Source organism: Pristiophorus japonicus, chromosome 20 (assembly GCF_044704955.1).
Source record: "Pristiophorus japonicus isolate sPriJap1 chromosome 20, sPriJap1.hap1, whole genome shotgun sequence".
Lineage (NCBI taxonomy): Eukaryota > Metazoa > Chordata > Chondrichthyes > Pristiophoridae > Pristiophorus > Pristiophorus japonicus.
The window spans coordinates 59500960-59523764 of record NC_091996.1 but is presented as its reverse complement, the minus strand read 5'-3'; the positions used below and the strand labels follow the sequence as shown (position 1 = coordinate 59523764).

The 22805-nt window shown below is 44.5% G+C and overlaps 1 protein-coding gene across 3 annotated transcripts in view; it reads left to right on the top strand.

The window, feature by feature from the left end:
* abca2 (ATP-binding cassette, sub-family A (ABC1), member 2) overlaps window positions 1-22805 on the top strand; it is a 592651-nt gene that overhangs the window by 24871 nt on the left and 544975 nt on the right. The window lies entirely within an intron of this gene.

Sequence of the window (22805 nt, the reverse complement as noted above, 5' to 3'; positions counted from 1 at the left end):
TTCTTCCCTTTATTTGATTAAACTACTTCACTCCGCTGTGTAGCACGGGATACAGTTTAAGTAGCACCTGGCCTTGCGTCACGATCATTTGAAGCTGACCTTATAACAAGGTATTTCCTACAGTTTAGATTAGGCACACGCTTATCTGGGGCTGGTTTATTAGTTACAATTTAGAAAGAACTGGCACATTCTCAATGAGTCGTTTGAGCGAGTTATCTATTGCTATTCAAAGCTTGCCAAAGCTGTCAACTGAAAGGAGCAAATGTTTGTTACATGCTGGGGAATTGTTTCTCAGCTCAGAACTATAGGGCATCTCCATCGGGCTTGTTACTGAATTGAATTTCCACTTCAAATATAAAAATTTGCAGGGCTATGGGGAAAGAACGGGGGAGTGGTAATTGGCAGCTCTCTGAGAGCCAGCACAGGTACAATGGGTGAATTCCTTCTCTGCTGTATGATTCTATAATTCTGGGAACAGTCGAGATTCAGACTGGATCTATAACACTGGATGCCTCACAGCACAGAGGGGATAAGGTTATGGCACAAATTCGACTGTGAATCTTGAAGTTGGATGTCCTGTTCGTGTGATACATTGGGGATGAGGTGTGTACAGGTGTTGTGTAGCCTTGGTGAACATTTCTGTTGCCTCTGGCTTGTTTTCTGCCTACTCCATTGAAAAGATTTCATTGTGATTTGGTTTTCTACTTCCCTTCTGTAGTTCGTGCAAGGGTATAGTTTATTCGTACATTTTCCTGGCCTGATTTCCAACTCCTCTGTCATCCTTGCCACAGTTATTGTGGTTCATCTATTCTCCTCTCCCAATGTTCTCTCCTGAAGGTTCTGGTTGTTGGACTATTTATCCGTGGGTGGTGATGGATCTGCAGTACTTCATTGAAGTGTCCATTCTTCGGTTAGTATATTTATTCGCTGAGCCACTGGGGAAGTATAGATCACTCTTACCAGAAATGGATTCTCTCTCACAATCTAGAAGAATCAAAGAATCACGATTCAGAAACAGGCCACTGTGCAATCCCACTGCCTCGCTCTCTTCCCGATAGCTCTGTATCTACCTACGCTTCAAATGTTTATTTATTCTTCCCATTAAAAAAAATGGAGTGATCTCCACCTCGACTACTCTTTGTGATATATCATTCCATTCTGCAATAACCTTGCAGAAAGACATTCCTGTTAACCTCTGTCCTCGTTCTCTGTGACAATTTTAAATTGATGATCCTTTGCCACGAACTCCCCAACCAGAGGAAATAGTCTTTTGTCCTTTTACAATCCTTTATAGTTTTACAAAATCTCCTCTTAGCCCCTCTGTTTCAGTGGCAGAAAATAACCCAGTATTTCAAGTCTTTCCTCCTAACTTTAGTTTCTCATCCCTGGTATCATCCTGGTTCATCTATGCTGTGCACTCTTTATGACTTTAATCTTTCTATAATGGGACGCCCAAAACTGCACACGGTCGTCAAAATGAAGCCTAACTATTGCCTTGTGAATTTATTGGTGTGTGCTGTTCTTAAATGCTTTCTCTCCATACCTATGTTTAAGCTGCTTTTACATAAGAACATAAGAACATAAGAAATAGGAGCAGGAGTAGGCCATTTGGCCACTCGAGCCTGCTCCGCCATTTAATAAGATTATGGCTGATCTGATCATGGACTCAGCTCCACTTCCCTGCCCGTTCCCCATAACCCTTTATTCCCCTATCGCTCAAAAATCTGTCTATCTCCGCCTTAAATATATTCAATGACCCAGCCTCCACAGCTCTCTGGGGCAGACAATTCCACAGATTTACAACCCTCAGAGAAGAAATTCTTCCTCATCTCAGTTTTAAATGGACGGCCCCTTATTCTGAGACTATGCCCCCTAGTTTTAGTTTCCTCTGAGTGGAAATATCCTCTCTGCTCCACCTTGTCGAGCTCCTCATTATCTTATATGTTTCGATAAGATCACTTCTCATTCTTCTGAACGCCAATGAGTATAGGCCCAATCTACTCAACCTATCTTCATAAGTCAACTCCCTCATCTCCTTTCCCATTCTCTGCTCGATTAGGATGGATGAGAGGCGCCGAACAAAAGAAAAGAAAGGACTTGCATTTATATAGTGTCTTTCATAACCTCAAGACTGTCCCAAAGTTCTTTGCAGCCAATTAAGTACTTTTGAAGTGTAATCACAGTTGCAAGGTAGGGAATGCAGAAGCTAATTTGTGCACAGCAAAGTCCCACAAGCAGCAGTAAGATAATGACCAGATAATTTGTTTTGGTAATATTGGTTGAGTGATAAATATTTTACAGGACACTGGGGAGAACTCCCCTGCTCTTCTTCAAATAGTGCCATGGGATCTTTTACATCTACCCGACTGGGCAGACTTGGTTTAACGTCTCATCCAAACTCCCTCCGAAATGCACTACATTGTCAGCTTGCATTATGTACCCAAGCCTCTGGATCTCTGGATTGGGACTTGTGTCCGAGTCAGAAGGCCAAGGGTTCAAGAGTGCTACTCACTGAGCCATGGCTGACACTTATCAGCGTAGCCAAAGCACAGTATTTTGTGGCTTTTGGGAGGTGTGAGAGAGTTGCTGGGTGTGTGTTGCTCACTGTTTTCACAAGAGAGAGACTGGTTAGATATTTTTCATGAGGTGACCCCGCCCTCCGATACTTTAGGTGCTGAAGAACCTTTTGAGGTGGGCAAGATGGGGTCTGGAGCTGAAATGCCGCTGTAGCCCACGTTTAGCACAGGCACCATCTTGGTAAAGGAGCTGAAGCTTTGGCTCGGAACGGCTGCCTGGAGGATTGTTAAGGGGCTGATTGGCAACTAAATTGTCTGCCAGCATTCATTGAGGAGGCTGCACCGCATTCTGGTGGCAAGCACTTGAACTAAAACCCTCTCCTAACAGCTGATTGGGAGTAAACAAGTCGTTGCAGGGGATTTTGAACACTACTTAATGGTATGTCCCCTTTTACTGTTCACTTACTGCTGGAGGACTTTTGAAACACATTGGGAGACTTTTGGGACACTTTGTCATGACTTCACTCATCTATATTTATTCTGGAAATTCTCTGAAGGGCGAGTGCTGTGCTACTGACGCTACCTTATTGGACACCTTATAGGAGTCACCAGGAGAAAGGGAGTGCTGGTCATGGATAGCTTCCAAGGCTCCCCCTTGGTCTCCAGGAAGAATGGGAGGAGGACATGAGGCCAGGCAGAGCAGCACCAGCTGCTGCAGGAGGGAGGAACAGGAGGGCGAGGTGGACTCCTTCCTCCTCGTGGGTACAGGACATCCCTCCTCCCCTGGACCTCCTCCACCAGGACCTCCAATGCCGCGTCCGAGAACTTGCGCACCCTCTCACTCAGTCCCTGAGCCATCCTGCAATGTGTCAGCCAGCCCACTCCACACCTTGAGCGGAAGTGGGTGAGGGGAGCACACACATACTGCTCCATGAAAATTGTGCCTAATCAGCACTTGAGTGCTGAACCTGCAGCTGTCTGTTTTAGCACCTCCAAGCAAGTTCAAATTATGGTAATCAGCAGTTGGGACCAAAATTGGGTGCTGAATCCAGACTGTCGAACAGTCTTAGCACAGCACCCATTTAGCGCCTGTTTTCGCCCTTTCACCAAAATAACCCCACCCCCCTCGAGCACTTATTGCTCACTTCCTGTCTGCAGATGCCTGGATGTGAAACAGTGTGGTTTAGATCACATACTTGCCACTGGGAGCAAATTGTGAGGTGAAGCTCAGGCCCTACCAGTCTGTGCCAGAGTCTGCCGAAGTACAGTAGCTCCTTATTAAATCAGTTTTGCTTCTGCTTTGACATATTGACAGTGAGAAATGTTTGCAGTGCAAAACAGTGATGCAATGTTACAAATATACCAAAAGGAGGGTGGGGAGGGGAGGGGAGAGGGAGTGGGGGCATGAGGTCCCATAATATATTAGTCGTCCGATGTCCCCCGGTGCGGTCATTTGTTCCCTTGACAAGGATACAAAGAAGAAAAATGTGGTTAAACTGCGCCAGCAGAGAACAGCTAACCCTAGGCCAAAGACATTGCAGTATTTTCTGCCACAGAGAGTGCGACCCAAATAGATAGATTCAGTAAAGAAGGAGGTCTAGCATGCCTGTGCCAAATGGCTTCCTCCTTGTGGCTTTTCCGATCATGTGAGGGCGGGGGCGGAGGGGAAAGTTCGCGGGGGCGGAGGGTGGGGGAAGATTGAGATCATGGGTGGGGGGGGGGGGGAGCGGTGGGGAAGGGTGAAATCATGGTGGGAGGGGAGATTGTTTGGGGGGAGGTTGCAGGGGGTTGGTGATCACAGCGGGGGGGAGATTGCAGTGCGGAGCTGATGAGTGGGTTGAAGATCCCCGTGTGAGGTCGGGGGTTGGGGGGGGGTGCGAGGGGGGGCAGATTGTAGTGGGGTGTTGGAGGTCGAGGAGGTGTGGGGGTCGGACAGATTGCGGGGATATTTACAGGTTTGCTTTTTTGGGCCTGTAGAAAACACTCCTGCTCTTCCTGACCCACGAGCAGTGCTGCAAAGGTACTTACCTGATTGATGCAGCCTTTCCCGCCTTCTTTTACCTGCTGGGTTTCCCGAGGCCCGGGAATCCCGGCTAACTGTGGATTAAAATTAGAAGACTTGTCAAAGTGGAGGCACGCAGTTTCCTTGAAAGGTGTTGCTGACCGACCTGCGGCCTGAGACCGACCCGAGAGCGGATTGGTCGGCCACCTCCAATGTTCTCGGTAAGCTAGAGGCCCGGGGGTCCCGCGCAGCTGGCTTGTTGGCTTTTAAATAGAAAAAACGTGCATGCAAGGCATTTTAAATGGGTCGCGCAACCCGGCCGGAAAAAAATTACAGGGAACATTGTCCCCCTCTTGTCTTCTATTAAACCCCCTTTGGATATTAATCCAAGGAGTGGGATTTAGATCCCCTTAAATATGTCTCCAACAGCTCCAGCTCTTTGTAAACGAATTTCTTCCAGAGCACTCTTGAATTATGTTTCTAATATGACACAGGAGGTGTGGAGGTGGGCTGGGGTCAGGAGAAATTCTAATTTCTTTGTTGCAGCTCATGATGGTTGAAAATTTAACGTTGTGGTATTGCAATACCTGAGTCTTGAGCAAGCCTGATGTAGTTGTGCAGCTTTGGTGAATCTAAAAAAAAATCATCACCATAATTGGAAGTAATGTTTTTAACCTTGCGCACACATTGCAATTGTTAAAATTTCAGTTGTTCTTTTCAAGTAGTAGTCTTTCAGTCTACTCCTCTTCGTAACTGGGATGTAGCTTTCCCTTTTAAACACAGGTACAACGCCCTGAATCTGTAACTTCGAAAACCGGAATTGTCTGAAAACTGGACATTTTGCGCATTGTGGATGGAGTCATCCGGAATTATTCTCAGGAAACCGGACATTTTGAGGCGGTCAAGATGGTGACCTCAGGCAGCGAGGGACGAGGAACCAAAGAAGCGCAGCGCCGCGGATGGCGGGAATCGGCAAGGAGTGGCATGAATGTAGGCTGTAGAAGGAGAAAGGAATAGAAGGATTATGCTGATAGGGTGCGAGTGATGGAAGTTCAGCACCTCACCCACCCTCTCTGTCATTCATAGGCAGTCCCTCGAAACGAGGATGACTTGCTTCCACGCCAAAAAAGGATGAGTTCACAGGCATTTCAATGAAGGACCTAATATTTCAGGTCCTGAACTACATCTTGAAGTGTGGAAGATGCCTGTGCGTGGATTTTTTGCACACCAGCCACCACACGGGCTTGACCGAGCTAGGTCTTGGTCCAGTGGCAAGGATTAACCAAGACGACTGGAGACCTGCTCTGCTGCACGGGCCTTGTGCACACACCTATCGCAGTGGGGGCTGGTCCGTGCTTCCCCTGGGCCCTCGCCTCTTCTGGCCCCGAACTCGCGCCTCTCCTGGGCCCCGATCACGTCCCTCTACAATCTCTCGCCACTCCTTCGCACCGACCTCGCCACTCCTGCTGTACCTGCCCACGCTCCAATTACCGATCTGGACCTTGATGATGTCCCTCTTCGCTGCCGTCTCCCTCCTGCACCAGCTCACGCTGTACCATGCAGTGCTATGCTGCCACGCTGCCCATGGCCGCCGCTCGCCGCTCCTTTTATGGCCTCGACCTGCCGCTGATGGTCTCTCACAGGTCTGTGTTCCGCACTCACCCAGGGACCCACTCATCGATGACCAGCCACCGGGCTCACTGACCCTACCTGGAGGGGTTGAGCCATCACCGGGGTCAGGAATCCTTCCCCTCAGCTCCGGATAGCCCTGAGCACCAGTGTGAGTGGCGAGGTCTGAAATCCGGCATGGATTCGGTCGAAGATTCCGGATTTCAGTCTTTATTTTTTTGTCCGAAATCTGGAAAGACCCAAAATCCGGTACGGATTCAGTCCCGAGGATTCCAGATTTTGGACGTTGTACCTGTACAACTGATTTGGGACATCCCGACATAAATCTGTCGGCAGCTGAAGCTGTAGATGACTATGTAAAAGTCTCTGGTGTGTTTAGGTCAAGTGAGGCCAGGTGCTGGTTGAAAGCGAAACAAGGATGTGGTCAGATACATAATGCTAATCAGGACCTCTTGCTTATATTGCAGATCTAGCCTTTGCATGAACTATGTTATTTGTGCGTCATGAAAAATATTCAAACTGTTTCTCAAGAGGATATGCTTGATACTGCATTTTCTGTAGATTCTGGCATTGGAGAGGCTACTTGTTATTGAACAAATAAAATTAATCCCAGGGTCTTCCTTGCACGTCAATAGGAAGATGAGGTGACATCAGACATGTTTTAATTTTTGTGCACCATTGCATCGTATTTGCAGCACAACGCTGTTTATACTCCATACCAGCCTCCTCCCACCCTATCGGCATAATCCTTCTATTCCTTTCTCCCTCATGTACTTATCCAGCTTCCCCCTTAAATGTATCCATGCTATTCACCTCAACTACTCCTTGTGGAAGCAAGTTCTACATCTAACCACTCTCTGGATAAAATAAGTTTCTCCTGAATTCCCTATTGGATTTATTGGTGACTCTCTTATACTAGTTCTGGTCTCCCCTGCAAGTGGAAATATCTTCTCTACCTCTACCCTATCAAACCCTTTGATAATCTTAAAGACCTCTAGGAGGTCACCCCTCATCCATCTCTTCTTAGAAAATAGAGCCCCATCCTGTTCAATCTTTCCTGATAGGCATAACCTCTTCGTTCTGGTACCATTCTAGTAAATCTTTTTTGTATCTTTTCCACTGTTGAACCGCATTCCTTCATTGTTTTCCAAAGGGCCATTCAGCATTGGGCCAGGCAGGGTTGGGCCTGGGTCAGGACAGGGTCATGGGTAGGTCAGGAGTAGTCCAGGCCAGGGTCACCTTTGTGCATTACATTGATGAAGCGTTCCGGTCACAGGTCTTCCAAACAACAACAACTTTTATTTATATAGCGCCTTTAACATAACAAAACATCCCAAGGTGCTTCATCATAATGATATGAGACAAAGCAGATAAATTTGACACCGAGCCGCTGGTGGGCGTAGTCTATAGGCCCCCTAATAGTAGCTACACTGTTGGACGGAGGATAAATCAAGAAATAATGGAGGCTTGTAATAAAGGAACGGCAATAATCCTGGGCGATTTTAACCTTCATATTGATTGTACAAAGTAAATTGGCTAGGGTAGCCTTGAGGAAAAGAGTTCATAGTGTATCCGGGATAGCTTCCTTGAACAGTACGTTGTGGAACCAACCAGGGAGCGGGCTATCTTAGATCTAGTACTGTGTAATGAGACAGGATTGATAAATGATCTCGTAGTAAAGGATCCTCTAGCAATGAGTGACCACAACGTGGTTGATTTTCAAACTCATTTGGAGGGTGAGAAAGTTGGCTCTCCTAAGCAGTGTCCTCAGCTTAAATAAAGGAGACTACAAAGGTATGAGGGCAGAGTTGGCTAAAGTGGACTGGGAAAATGGATTAAAGTATAGGACGGTTGAAGAGCAATGGCAGACATTTAAGGAGATATTACATAACTCGGAACAAAAATATATCCCAGTGAGAAGGAAAGATTAAGAGAAGGGATAACCATCCATGGTTAACTAAGGAAATAAGGGATGGTATCAAATTGAAAACAAGGGCATACAATGTGGCCATGACTAGTGGGAGGCCAGAGGATTAGGAAACTTTTAAAAGCCAGCAAAGAACGACTAAAAAAAAATGATAGAGAGGGAAGATAGATTATGAAAGTAAACTAGCACAAAATATAAAAACAGATAGTAAGAGTTTCTACAGGTACATAAAAAGGAAAAGAGTGATGAAAGTAAATGTTGGTCTCCTAGAGAATGAGACTGGGAGTGAATAATGGAGAACAGGGAAATGGCAGAGACGTTGAAAAAATATTTTGTATTGATCTTCACGGTAGAAGACACTAAAAACATCCCAATAGTGGATAATCAAGGGGTGATAGGGAGAGAGGAACTTAATACAATCACTATCACTAATGAAGTAGTACTCAGTAAAATAATGGGACTAAAAGTGGACAAGTCCCCTGGACCTAATGGCTTACATAGAAACATAGAAAATAGGTGCAGGAGTAGGCCATTCGGCCCTTCGAGCCTGCACCGCCATTCAATGAGTTCATGACTGAACATGCAACTTCAGTACCCCATTCCTGCTTTCTCGCCATACCCCTTGATCCCCCTTGTAGTAAGGACTACATCTAACTCCTTTTTGAATATATCTAGTGAATTGGCCTCAATAACTTTCTGTGGTAGAAAATTCCACAGGTTCACCACTCTCTGGGTGAAGAAGTTTCTCCTCATCTCGGTCCTAAATGGCTTACCCCTTATCCTGAGACTGTGACCCCTGGTTCTGGACTTCCCCAACATTGGGAACATTCTTCCTGCATCTACCCTGTCAAAACCCGTCAGAATTTTAATTGTTTCTGAGATCCCCTCTCATTCTTCTGAACTCCAGTGAATACAAGCGAGTTGATCCAATCTTTCTTGATATGTCAGTCCCGCCATCCCGGGAATCAGTCTGGTGAACCTTCGATGCACTCCCTCAATAGCAAGAATGTCCTTCCTCAAGTTAGGAGACCAAAACTGTACACAATACTCCAGGTGTGGCCTCACCAAGGCCCTGTACAACTGCAGCAACACCTCCCTGCCCTTGTACTCAAATCCCCTTGCTCCGTCGTTTGGAGGTCAGTGACCTGGTCTCCCTCTTATTCTACACCAACACCTCTCAGCCTCAACCTGAGGAGAATACCCCACTATACCATTGTGGCTTTGATTCCATTGCTCACAATTGCCATATTGCGCCAAATTTTATGCCCCAGGCCCATGCCCACTCAGAACTGGTTTGAAACTCCTGGATGCAGCCAGTTAACCAGAGAGTAGTCTGGGGGCCTGGGGCCTAAAGTTCATGTCCTGGGGCCTAGAGTTCATGGCATGGGGCCTGTAATGGATTTGCTTCATGGGTTCTTTCCTTAAGAATTCATAGCAGCACATCGATATTAAGAAATAGTTGATTTATTAGCAAAGGTTTAACATCCTAGAGTCTTAAAAGAAGTGGCTGCAAAGATAATGGATGCATTGGTTGTAATCTACTAAAATTCCCTGGATCCTAGGGCGGTCTCAGCGGATTGGAAAACCGCAAATGTAATGCCCCTATTTAAAAAAAGGAGGCAGACAAAAAGCAAGAAATTATAGACCAGTTAGCCTTGCATCTGTCATGGGAAAATGTTGGAGTCCATTATTAAGGAAGCAGTAGCGGGACATTTGGAAAAGCATAATTTAATCAAGGAGAGTCAGCATGGTTTTATGAAAGGGAAATCATGTTTGACAAGTTTGCTTGAGTTCTTTGAAGATGTAACGAGCAGGGTGGATAAGGGGGGACCAGTGGATGTGGTGTATTTGGATTTCCAGAAGGCATTCGATAAGGTGCCACATAATAGGTTACTGCACAAGATAAAAGTTCACGGGGTTGGGGATAATATATTAGCATGGATAGAGGATTGGTTAACTAACAGAAAACAGAGTCGGGATAAATGGGTCATTTTCCGGTTGGCAAACAGAAACTAATGGGGTGCCGCAGGGATTGGTGCTGGGTCCTCAACTATTTACAATCTATATTAATGACTTGGATGAAGGGACCGAGTGTAATGTTTGCTGATGATACAAAGATGGGTGGGAAAGTAAATTGTGAGGAGGACACAAAAAATCTGCAAGGGGATATAGACAGGCTAAGTGAGTTGGCAAAAATTTGGCAGATGGAGTATAATGTGGGAAAATGTGAGGTTATCCACGTTGGCAGAAAAAATAGAAAAGCAAATTATAATTTAAATTGCGAAAAATTGCAAAGTACTGCAGTACAGAGAGACCTGGGGGTCCTTGTGCATGAAACACAAAAGGTTAGTGTGCAGGTACAGCAAGTGATCAGGAAGGCAAATGGAATGTTGACCTTTATTGCAAGGGGGAATAGAGTATAAAAACATAGAAGTCCTGCTACAACTGTACAGGGTATATGTGAGGCCACATCTGGAGTACTGCATACAGTTTTGGTCTCCGTATTTAAGGAAGGATATACTTGCATTGGAGGCTGTTCAGAGAAGATTCACTAGGTTGATTCCGGAGATGAGGGGGTTGACTTATGGGGATAGGTTGAGTAGATTGGGCCTATACTCATTGGAGTTCAGAAGAATGAGAGGTGATCTTTTCGAAACATTTAAGATAATGAGGGGGCTCGACAAGGTAGATGCAGAGAGGATATTTCCACTCATAGTGGAAACTGAAACTGCGGGCATAGTCTCAATAAGGGGCCGCCCATTTAAAACTGAGATAAGGAGGAATTTCTTCTCTGAGGGTTGTAAATGTACAGAATTTTCTGCTCCAGAGAGCTGTGGAGGCTGGGTCTTTGAATATATTTAAGGTGACGATAGACAGATTTTTGAGCAATAAGGGAATGAAGGGTTGTGGGGAGCGTTCAGGGAAGTGGAGCTGAGTCCATGATCAGATCAGCCATTATCTTATTAAATGGCGGAACAGCCTCGAGAGGCCAGGTGGCCTACTCTTGCTCCTATTACTTATGAGAAGAAATTGCTGCAGATGTCCAAAAGCTTGGTTTAAAGATGTAGATTTTAAGGAGTGTCTTAAAGGAGGCAGAGAGGTTTAGGGAGTGAGTTCCAGGGCTTGGGGTCCAAGCAGCTGAAGGCACGGCCACCAATGGTTGAGCAATTATAATCAGGGATACTCGACGGCAGAATTTGAGGAGCGCAGAGATCTCGTAGGGTTGTGAGGATGAAAGAGATAGGAAGGGGCTTTGTAAACAAGGATGAGAATTTTGAAATCGAGGCTTTGTTTAATTGGGAGCCAATGTAGGTCAACGAGCACAGGGGTGATGGGTGATCGTGACGGTGCGAGTTAGAACACGGGCTGCCGTGTTTTGGATGACCTCAAGTGTACATAGTGTACACTGTGCGAGCCCAGCCAGGATTGCATTGGAGTTGTCAAGTCTAGAGGTAACAAAGGCATTGATGAGGGTTTCGGCAGCAGAAGAGATGAGACAGGGGTGGAGGTGGGTAATGTTACGGAAGTAGAAATAGACAGTTTTAGATATGCTGTGGATATGTGGCCGGTAGCTCTTTTCGGGGTCAAATATGCCTAGGTTGCGAACAATCTGGTTCAGCCTCAGACAGATGCTAGGGAGAGAGTTGGAGTCAGTGTTGCCATCACAATTAAATGGAATGAGCTTGTTTCCTTGCATGACTTTTTTTTCCTACCGTTTGAGGAGGTATGTTGCTGCCGATATGCGTCAAAGTTTGAACAGCTGCCAGTGCTAACTTTTGGCAATCTGTTCAATCTGCTGGGTAAGCACAAACATTGTCGGATGATACAATTTGCAAGATGTCTTCATGCTCCCTCTGATCGTGCACTTGGCAAAGATCCCTCCGTGAGTCTGAGTGCATTTACTTAGAACATATCTTAAAAAATAGATATATTTTTGGAAACTAATATATTGTGCTCTCATTCTAGTGGGGACAGTTATTCTACTTCCACTCAGTTGTCCTTGCAGCTTCTCTGAGCTTCATTGCCATTTTAGTGCCAAATTATGGGCAGCTTTGTGCTGCTGTCCTACAGCTCATGAATAACTGGGCTGAGACCATCCAACCTCCATTGAATGCAGGTTCCTTGCAGTCTGCAAATAAAGGAACATTTCTCTTCCCTTCCCTCACCTTTACCCGCCCCTGCCACCGCCCCCGCCTGGTCTGAATTTGAATGTCAGTCCTGGGGTAGAAGAACATATCAATAACTTGCTATTTGAACTGAAATGTTTCTTCAAATTAAAAAAAAATGAAAAGTCCTCATTCCTCATTAGAGCTGGGGAGGGGCGAGATGCATTAACTGTGTTTATCCCTATGAACCAATACAAAGCATAGTATGGATCCCAGTAGTCATGGTTCACTATAGAAGAGACTGGGCTGAGCAACCTAATGCATTTAAGTGAGCTCCTGCACTGTACTTAAAGTAACAACTGATCATGTGACTTTAAATTTAAGGAGGCGACTGGTGCTGAATTCGGATGAGTCAATGGCTGAATCAGTTGTATATTTTACATTTCATCTGAATTGTTACATAGAATTAAAAAAAAAATTCATTCATGGTATATGGGCATCATTGCCAAGGCCAGCATTTATTGCTCATCCCTAATTGCCTTCGAGAAGGTGGTGGTGAGCTGCCTTTTTGAACTGCTGCAATCAGTGTGCTTGAAGGTGCTCCCACAGTGCTGTTAGGTAGGGAGTTCCAGGATTTTGACCCACTGACGACGCAGGAACGGCGATATATTTTCAAGTCAGGATGGTGTGTGACTTGGAGGGGAACGGGGAGGCGATGGTGTTCCCATGCGCCTGCTGCCCTTTTTCTTCTATATGGTAGAGGCCATGGGTTTGGGAGGTGCTGGTGAAGAAGCCTTGGCGAATTGCCACGGTGCATCTTGTAGATGGTACACTCTGCGCCGGTGATGGAGGGAGTGACCGTTTAAGGTGGTGGATGGGGTGCCAATCAAGTGGGCTGCTTTGTCCTGGATGGTGTTGAGCTTCTTGAGTGTTGTTGGAGCTGCACTCGTCCAGGCAGGTGGAGAGTATTTAATCACACTCCTGCCTTATGCCTTGTAGATGGTGGAAAGGCTTTGGGGAGTCAGGAGGTGAGACACTCATCGCAGAATACCCAGCCTCGGGCCTGCGCTTGTAGCCACAGTATTTATGTGGCTGGTCCAGTTAAGTTTCTGATCAATGGTGCTGTTTTATGTGAGCCACAGCTCAAGCAGTAGTTTCTGCTCATCTTCCCCTTTTTCACATAAGGAATCTATCTGATTATCATCGAATAAGAAAGCAACAATGTGAACAGTGGGTTCTGTTGTCTTTTTGAATGCCAAGCATTGCTTCTATTGGCAAGCAACCCCTGAGATCTTCTGCAATGCTTCGGAGAAGGATTTCATTGTTGTCGGTTCATCAAAGTCATGTGAAAGGAGAGGCTGTAAAGGTCTCCCTAGAGTGGCAGTCATGCCTTGTTACCACCTGATGCCTCCTAGCAGCTGCTCACAGGATAGCAGGCTGTCTGATCTCTCGACGAAAGGTGTGATTCCAGTCAGAAGTTTCAAACCGAGCCCTTGCTCGAGGCACGAGGCACGTCCCTGTGCAGGGGGCGGGGACCCGTGACCCCCAGCGTTTGCAGCACAAACCGGTTGTTACACCCCAACAGGTCTATGACGGTGCCTCCTCCCACCCCTCTTCATCATCTAACCTCATCAACGTATCCTTTCTCCCTCACGTACTTATCTAGCTTCCCTTTAAACACTTCTGTGCTATTCACCTTAACCACCCCCTGTAGTAGTGGGTTCTGTATTCTCACCACTCTGAGGTACAGAAGTTGCTCCTGAATTTCTTGTTAGATTTATTAGTGGGGTCCCTAGTTTTGGACTTCCCAACAAGTTGAAACATCAAGTGATTACAAACTTCATTTAAAAAAAAAAGTTTGTGAATCTTTGTACATCCTTTTCAATCATTCATTCTATCCCAATTTAAACACAATCCCTGGGCGAGATGTGGTGTGGATTGACTGGATGTTACACATTCAAATTGATAATCTTGGACTTCATGCTTGATTTGCAGTTTTGTTCTTGGGTTCTGCATGGGCCAGGAATCCTATGCTTGTTGATGCTCTTGAGTTTGTGCTTTGTACTCTTGCTATATCAGCGACTTCCCACTGGATCATGTGGAATCCAAATTAATGCAGATGCCATGACTGACGCGCTGTGGTGCCCAGGTGAGTTACAGTTCTAGGAGGATGACCGTATGTTGGTGAACTGGCGAATTGTCTTGGGTGTGTTTGACTGACTGTAGCTGTGCTCCTCTCTGAAGCTAATGGGGCCTAGAACAACTGCAAGTTTATTCCCTGGATGGAAGTTGTCTCTGTCGAAAGAGTGTCTGTTAGTAAGTCCAGAGTTTGTGCAGCAGTAATATTTGCTCTAATGTGAAATTGTGCTGCAGTAACATCCTCACAGACAGTAATCTAACACACAATGCACCTTTATTTGTAAACCTAGTAAAGCGACCATTCTCCTTTAACACAAACAGTACCTGGATGAGTTGGGGCCTCTGTACCATCGTAGCAGCTTTCTGCTTAATGTGCTGAATGCTCACTTTGTGATATTCTTTTTATAATTTGGCGCACTGAAAAATCGAATCGATGTCAATAAATGCTGGAAAACATGATTATGGAATAATTGCCTGCCTCAGCGGCAGGTTTGGATACATGTTACTTCATTCATTGCCTGCAGGTCTTTCCACTCGGAGAAATCCTACCCACTCATGGATTTCTGATTTGGGTACAGAGCTGGCCAAACGTTGGTACCTTTAAACCAAAGTGACACAATCTCGGGAAGAATTCATCGTCATTTCTGCTCTAGACTAGACCAGCTCAGTTTTACTGGAAGAACTGGGTCTTGCAGAGAGCAGGGACAATCTCTTTCACTTTCGCATGTGGATTTGAATTCTGCCCAGATTAGTGCCATTAAAGTCTCCTCTCTTTGGTTATGAGAGTCCAAGGTAGGTGAAATGAATTTGAGGAGCCTCAACTCAGTTCATAGCAAAAAACTGAGAGATGTTACAAAGATGACTGGTGATCTTGGGTGGATGCTGTTCAGAGGTTTAGCGTATTTCATTTCAGACATCGTGCTACCTGATCTAGGGTGCTTGATGCTCAATGCTGATGTGATAATGTCCCATGCAACTGCAGCAAAATCCCTTGCCTTGATATGCACAAAAATAGAACATAGAAGCAGGAGTAGACCATTCAGCCCCTCGATCCTACTCTGCTGTCCGATCAGATCCTAGCTGATCTGAACCTCAACTCTATTTTGCCAGCCTTTCACCAATATCCCTCAATACCCTCACGGAACAAAAAAACATAATGTGTAGTGTCAGATTGGCTCAGTTGGTAACAATCAGAAGGTTGTAAGTTCAAACCACACTGCAGGACTTGGAGCACAAAATCTAGGTTGATATTCCAGGGCAATGATATGTAGATGTCTCAGTGGAATGAGACATGAGACGAGGCTCCGTTTGCCTGTTCAGGTAGACGCAAGCGATCCCATGCCACTATTGGTAGAAGAGTGTGGAGTTGTCAGAGTGTTCAGGCCAACACTGCTCCCTACAGCACTAAAAATGGATCAACTGATCAGTTATTTATTTTGCTGTTTGCGTGCCAATCGGATGGCATATTTGCCGACATGAAACGGGGACATCATTTCAAAAGGTATTTCATTACCTGTGAAGTGGTTTGAGATGTTCTGAGGATAAGGTTGTAATTGAATGTAAGTTTGTTCATCAAATGCTGGAAATGCATAGCAAATCAGTGAGCATTTGAAGGAGAAAGACAGCTTAGTCTTTGGGTAGAGTCCCATGATAATCTGTGCATTTCAGGTTTCTAATATTTTTCCCCCCACTGAAAAAACATTTTAAAAGTTGGGTTGAATAACTGGATCTTCCTGGGACTTGAGTTTTAAAAGATTTTATAAACGGCATGTAGTATCATACGGATGGCCATGATAATTAACTGCAGTTTGATGCTTTTATTTTTAATGCAGTTAATTATTGCTTAGTGGCCGAGACCCATGTTGAGCAAATAGGAGTCATAGCATCTCTGACGATGCAGAACAGATGTTCTTTGGCTTGTTTGGCTGCCTTGACTTAATCGCTCCTATAGTGTTCTCTGGTCTTTCGCTCTCTGCAGAATCTACAAAACCCGATCTTTCAAAAAGGCAATGGGGCGAAATTAGTTTTCAGAAAAGAGAATCGGGCGGGGTGCAGAAACGATTGGTTATCGCCCGTTGAGCACGACCGCCAAAGACCAATTTCATCCCCGACATGTTTTTCTTATTTATCTGGTTATTTTTGGGGTTTATATCTTGTGGCTATCAAGGCATGGAAATTATTGCTGGGGAATGGATCACTTTCTGTTTTCAGGGCTCCCAGTTGAGAATAGCTTTGGCAGCTGCACAGTAAAACAATTCACGCTGCCCCATCTTAGACTGCGCTAGTCTAACATTTCCATCTCGTGCACAGGCCACAGAGATGGCTGATCAGTGAATTTGCCTCTGAGTGACACTTTTTTGGTAATTTTATGCTGGTGGGCCTGTGCCCACTAGAAACTGCCCCAAGATCATTTCACATAGTTTCCCCTCCATGTTGGCTTTCAAGGTCCTTTCACCTCATGGATCTGGACTGGATTCAAACCCAGGTCTCTGATGTAAAGGGCAAGCTGGTGTATCACCTCAGTACCAAATAAAACGTTAACCTTTCTAAAGTATTCCAACTTTAGCATTCTTGTTAGAATAAAATTCAACTCGTGCTCTGCTAACTATTGTAAGAATGAAGAGAGTTATCTGTACGTATTGCTAAGAAACATCATTAACGTCTTTTCTGTTTTCTTTGGGAGAGTTTGTAAATTTGACACTTATTGGTGTCACCCTGACTTAGCCTGAAAGGCAGGTGAGTTATAGAGGTCTGATTCACTTGTGGTTTGTGTTTCAGTGAACCATTGAGATGCGCTGTGTCTTCCCAGTCAAGTGGTATAAATGATTTTGGCAGCTTTCTGTTTGCATTTAAAGTTTAGGAGAAAATATTTTATCGTGACTATGCACCTTCTTGAAAGGCAACTGCATGATGCATAGCGTGCGTGCTGATGTGGCCATCGAGAGACATAGGACTAGGATGGCGACCATGATAAAACCATAGGATGTGGAGGAAGATAGAATGAAAGGCATGGAACTTAGATAGGACCTCTTATGTGGAGTAGAAAGCTGTCAGCCATTATTTATAGTTGGTGCAAGGAAAGAATTTCAATTGTGAGTGTGTGTGATACAATTTTGGGAGTGTAAGAAGTACGTTTCTTTTCCTTTTGGCAATTATTTTCCTCTCCACTCTTTTCCCTGTAGAATCTTTGCTGAAGTATTTGTTCTATGGGCATTAGTTACCCTTTAATACCTTACTTAAGTGGCCATTATTTATGAATGAGCCGTAACAATGCCAACCAGCTATTTGGCCGCAAAAGGCATCACAGTTGTGCAAGCCTGTTTGTGCGTTCTGTCCTTGCCCATCTGATGTGTTCTGTCAATGATGCACTTCCAGAAAAGACAAGGAGAGTATGAGAAACCTCAGTAAATATTCACAATCCCTCTCACACTTAAATTTTTTTTAAAGTTCCTGTTCCATTGGATTTATTTGTGGAGAAAATAAATGATCCAGATTTTGTCATGATGGATCCCTCAAAATCACAAAGACCCTGCAGTAATTGACTGCTGAAGATTGGCATTTCTGACGGGGACAGTGCAATTTGTTTCGGCTGGATGTATTTGTAGCTCCAGATGGAATGAATTGTGAAGATATACAGTTTTCCTTAAACAACCAAATCCTTATTAGAGAGAAGCACCATTAAACTGTCATTTGAGGTGCCTCTGCTCATTAATTTACCTGACAGTATTTGCTAGCGTGTACTGCAGTTTTGCGCATTGAAGTTCTTCAAAATGCTCTTGAAATTTGAGCAATATTTCCTTTACAAAACAAATACAGCGCTGGTTAATTTGTGTTTTTTTCCTAAAATTGTGAATCATTTTACAAACTGTTTGCCGTAATGGGTTTTGGGATACTATTGGTTCGTCTTTGCCCCACCCCAAAAAAGATGAGCGAAAAGTCTTGTCTTTTTGCTGGCTGTAAGGGTCCATTGTGGAGTGACTTTGGGGCAGTATCAGTCCAATTCCGAGTGAGCTTGAGCCCTTACACATACAACGCTATCCATAAATGAACATGGACAGGCAGCCTCATACTGTGTTAGAAGGCTGGGTCTCTTTTCTTTTAGAAAAGAGAAGGCTGAGAGACGTCCTGATGGAGATCTTCAAAATTATGAAGGGGCTCGATAGGGTAGATGTAGAGAAGACATTTCCACGTGAGGAATCTAAAACCAAGGGCCATAAATATAAGATAGTCACTAATAAATCCAGAAAGTGGTTAGAATGTGGAACTTGCTACCACAAGGAATAGTTCAGGCGACTAGTATAGATGCATTTTAAGGGGAAGCTGGATAAGTACCTGAGGGAGAAAGGAATCAAAGGTATGCTGATGGGGTGAGATGAAGAGGGGTAGGAGGAACATGAATACCGGCATAGACTAGTTGGGCCGAATGGCCTGTTTTTGTCCTGTAAATACATTGTAATTCGATGTAAAATGACGGAGTGATGTTCTGATATGAAGGCAAGCTTTATTCTGTATCTGTCCTGTGCTAAACCTGAACTTGCAGTATTTATTGGGTGCTAAGAATGAGATAAATGTTCCCATTCCTCAGCTCAATGATTGATTACTCATAAGTGTAGAGAAAAAAAAACTCACGCCCTAACCCCCGCACCAGAGAATAAATTTTTAAATAATGTTCAGACCAACCAGTTGAGTAAAGTAGACCAACAGTTCCTTGCATCATTAGGCACAATAAAAATACATTGTAAAATTATATTTTGTTTCCCTTTTAAAATTAATTTGCTATAGGAAGACCTGTATAATGTTGGGCTACAATCAGACTTTGGGGGTTGATTGAACGTGGGACAAACTCGTCTCCCCCCGAAGGTGGTGTAAAGGCTGTAGCCTTACAAAAACTGGCTGGCGTGGAATAAATGAGCTTGCATGACCTGAAAATATAAAGATGCAAGTTTAATAATGGTAGCATAGATCATTAAGTTTTGCTACTGAATTATGTTAATGAAAATGCCGCAGGACCAGTAAAGTGTCGAGTGGCCTGATGATTCTGCTTTTAACTGGAGAGATTTACATTAGTAGTGGGATGGACAGAATGTGATGGCAAGCAATGGGGACTAGGAGCAAACTTTGGAAGGAGAGAGGGGGCCTATAGATCACTCAGCCCATTCATCCACAGACCATGCACGATCCGTTCTAGAAACATAGAAACATAGAAAATAGGTGCAGGAGTAGGCCATTCAGTCCTTCGAGCCTGCACCACCATTCAATATGATCATGGCTGATCATACAACTTCAGTACCCCATTCCTGCTTTCTCTCTATACCCCTTGATCTCTTTAGCCTTAAGGGCCACATCTAACTCCCTTTTGAATATATTTAACGAACTGGCCTCAACAACTTTCTGTGGTAGAGAATTCCACAGGTTCACAATTCTCTGAGTGAAGAAGTTTCTCCTCCTCTTGATCCTAAATGGCTTATGCCTTATCCTTAGACTGTGACCCCTGGTTCTGGACTTCCCCAACATCGGGAACATTCTTCCTGCATCTAACCTGCCCAATCCCATCAGAATTTTATATGTTTCTATGAGATTCCCTCTCATTCTTCTAAATTCCAGTGAATATAAGCCTAGTCGATCCAGTCTTTCTTCATATGTCAGTCCTGCTAGCCCATGAATCAGTCTGCTGAACCTTTGCTGCACTCCCTCAATAGCAAGAATGTCCTTCCTCAGATTAGGAGACCAAAACTGCACGCACTACTCAAGGTGAGGCCTCACCAAGGCCCTGTATAACTGCAGTAAGACCTCCCTTGCTCCTATACTCAAATCCCCTCGCTATGAAGGCCAGCATGCTATTTGCTTTCTTTACTGCCTGCTGTACCTGCAAGCCTACCTTCAATGATTGATGTACCATGACACCCAGGTCTCGTTGCATCTCCCCTTTTACTAATCTGTCACCATTCAGATGATCTGCCTTACTGTTTTTGCCACCAAAGTGGATAACCTCACACTTATCCACATTATACTGCATTTGCCATGCATTTGCCCATTCAGTTAATCTGTCCAAGTCCCCCTGCAGCCTCCTAGCATACTCCTCGCAGCTTGCACTGCCACCCAGCTTAGTGTCATCTTCAAACTTGGAGATATTGCATTCCAGTCCTTCGTCTACATCATTAATGCATATGGTAAATAGCTGGGGTTCCAGGACTGAACCCTGAGGCACCCCACTAGTCACTGCCTGCCATTCTGAAGAGGACCCGTTTATCCCGACTCTCTGCTTCCTGTCTGCCAACCAGTTCTCTATCCACGTCAATACATTACCCCCAATACCATGTGCCTTAATTTTGCACACTAATCTCCTGTGAGGGACCTTGTCAAAAGCCTTTTGAAAGTCCAAATACACCACATCCACTGGTTCTCCCTCATCCACTCTACTAATTCCATCCTTAAAAAAATTCTAGAAGATTTGTCAAGCATGATTTCCCTTTCATAAATCCATGCTGACTTGGACCAATTCATGGACTCCTTGCAACCCATTTAACCTCCTGAAGAAATATTCTGAATTTCTCTCTGCCTCATCCCGGAAAAGATCCATCAACTGAAATTGGGAATTATGTACCTAACCATACATTCTATATTCTTCATCTTGTGCCTGCCTTGGCAGGACATTGCCATGCTATAGTAATTATTCTGCACAGCACTTAATCTACACTTATCTATCTAACCCTCAATCGTGCTCCTGACCACGAATTCACCCTGCTCTATTAAAGATGCACTTCTAGAACAAGGAGACACGCACAGTAAATATTCACTACTCTTGCAATTGGATTTTGTCATTTCCTTTTGTACGAAAAGTGTTAACTGCAGCATTATCTGTGGTCGAAGGGACTCCATTTTGGACATCTCCTAATGCAAAGGGAGATAAAAATTTCAATCGTATTCATTTTGTCTCGTTCCCTTCCATTGCTGTGTTTGTGTTCCAGGTTTGGCCACCCATTTCCCTCATTTTAAAAAAACAGCATCATGCCCCTCTTCAGCTTGCCTTCAATGCAACTCATGTCTGATCTGATCTCAGTGAAATCATGTTTAACTAACGTCTCTCTTCCATCTAATGAATCAGAATTGCTACATAATGTTACATGTTAAAAAGAGGTGCAGGTACGAGTGCTCAGGTTTTTACATGCTGTGAAACCTGTTGGTAGAGAAGACCACCTGTGAACGGGCATTCGGTGTACAAAGGCTCTCTTGCAGTGACATCGAAGGGTAGGCCAAATAAGTACATTGGGCAAAGTCGATAAACAGCAGCATCTCTTCAGACTATGAACAGACGAGCTACCCCACCAAACCGGGTAATTATCATGGGCGACTGTAATAATGGAACAGCAATGAGTATGCTCATTAGGAATCTCCGTTCTGCAATCTTAATAACGTTGGACCAACCGAAGCTCAACTTTGATGAACTAACTTCTCTCATTCATCTAATTAAACAGAATTTCAATGAGCAGGTCAGACATGAGTTGCACTGGAGATGAGGAGAAGAGGGGTATGATCCTGGTTTTTAAAATGAGGAAAATGGATGACAAAAACCTAGAATACAAACACAGAAGTAGAATAATATGAGAACAAGATTAATGGGAGTGAAGGTACGAAGGAATTTGTATCTCCCTGTTGCATTCGTGGCAGAATGTTATTTCCTGTTCCGTTATTACACCAGCCAAAAGAAAGACTTGGGTTTATAGAGCACCTTTCACGACCACCGGACATCTCAAAGCGCTTTACAGCCAATGAAGTAATTTTGAAGTGTAGTCACTGTTGTAGGAAACGTGACAGGCAATTTGCGCACAACAAGCTCCCAGAAACAACTGTGTGATAATGACCAGATAATTTTTTTTTGTTATGTTGATTGCGGGATATTGGTCAGGAATGGTAATTATCAGGCTTGGTGGACCAGTTGGTCTTTTCCTCCCCCTTCATATGTTCGTGTGTAACATTGCTGCTGGAGAACATTCCCATTCAATGTCTGCTCTCACAGCTTCTCGAGCTAGACATTGATTTTACAGCTGTTTTCTGAAGTGAGAAATGTAGGTGAAAGGCTGTGACCCCTAATGCAGAGCATCATCAAGGTTGGAATGGTTTGGAGCGAAGATGAGGTAAATTGAAATGTGGTTCGTTTGTTGGTTGATGCTGGAAGAAGGAAAGACTTTATGGGAACAATGGCATAGTGGTTATGTTACAGGACGAGTAATCCAGAGGCCTCAGCTAATGATCCAGGGACATGAGTTCAAATCCCACCACAGCAGCTGGGGAATTTAAATTCAGTTAATTAAATCTGCAAGAAGCAGCTAGGATCAGTAATGGTGACCATGAAATTTACAGATTCACTAATATCCTATTGGGAAGGAAATCTGCCGTCCTTACCTGATCTGGGCTAGGTGTGACTCCAGACCCACAGCAGTATGGTTGACTCTCAACTTGCCCCTCTGAAATGGCCTAGCAAGTCA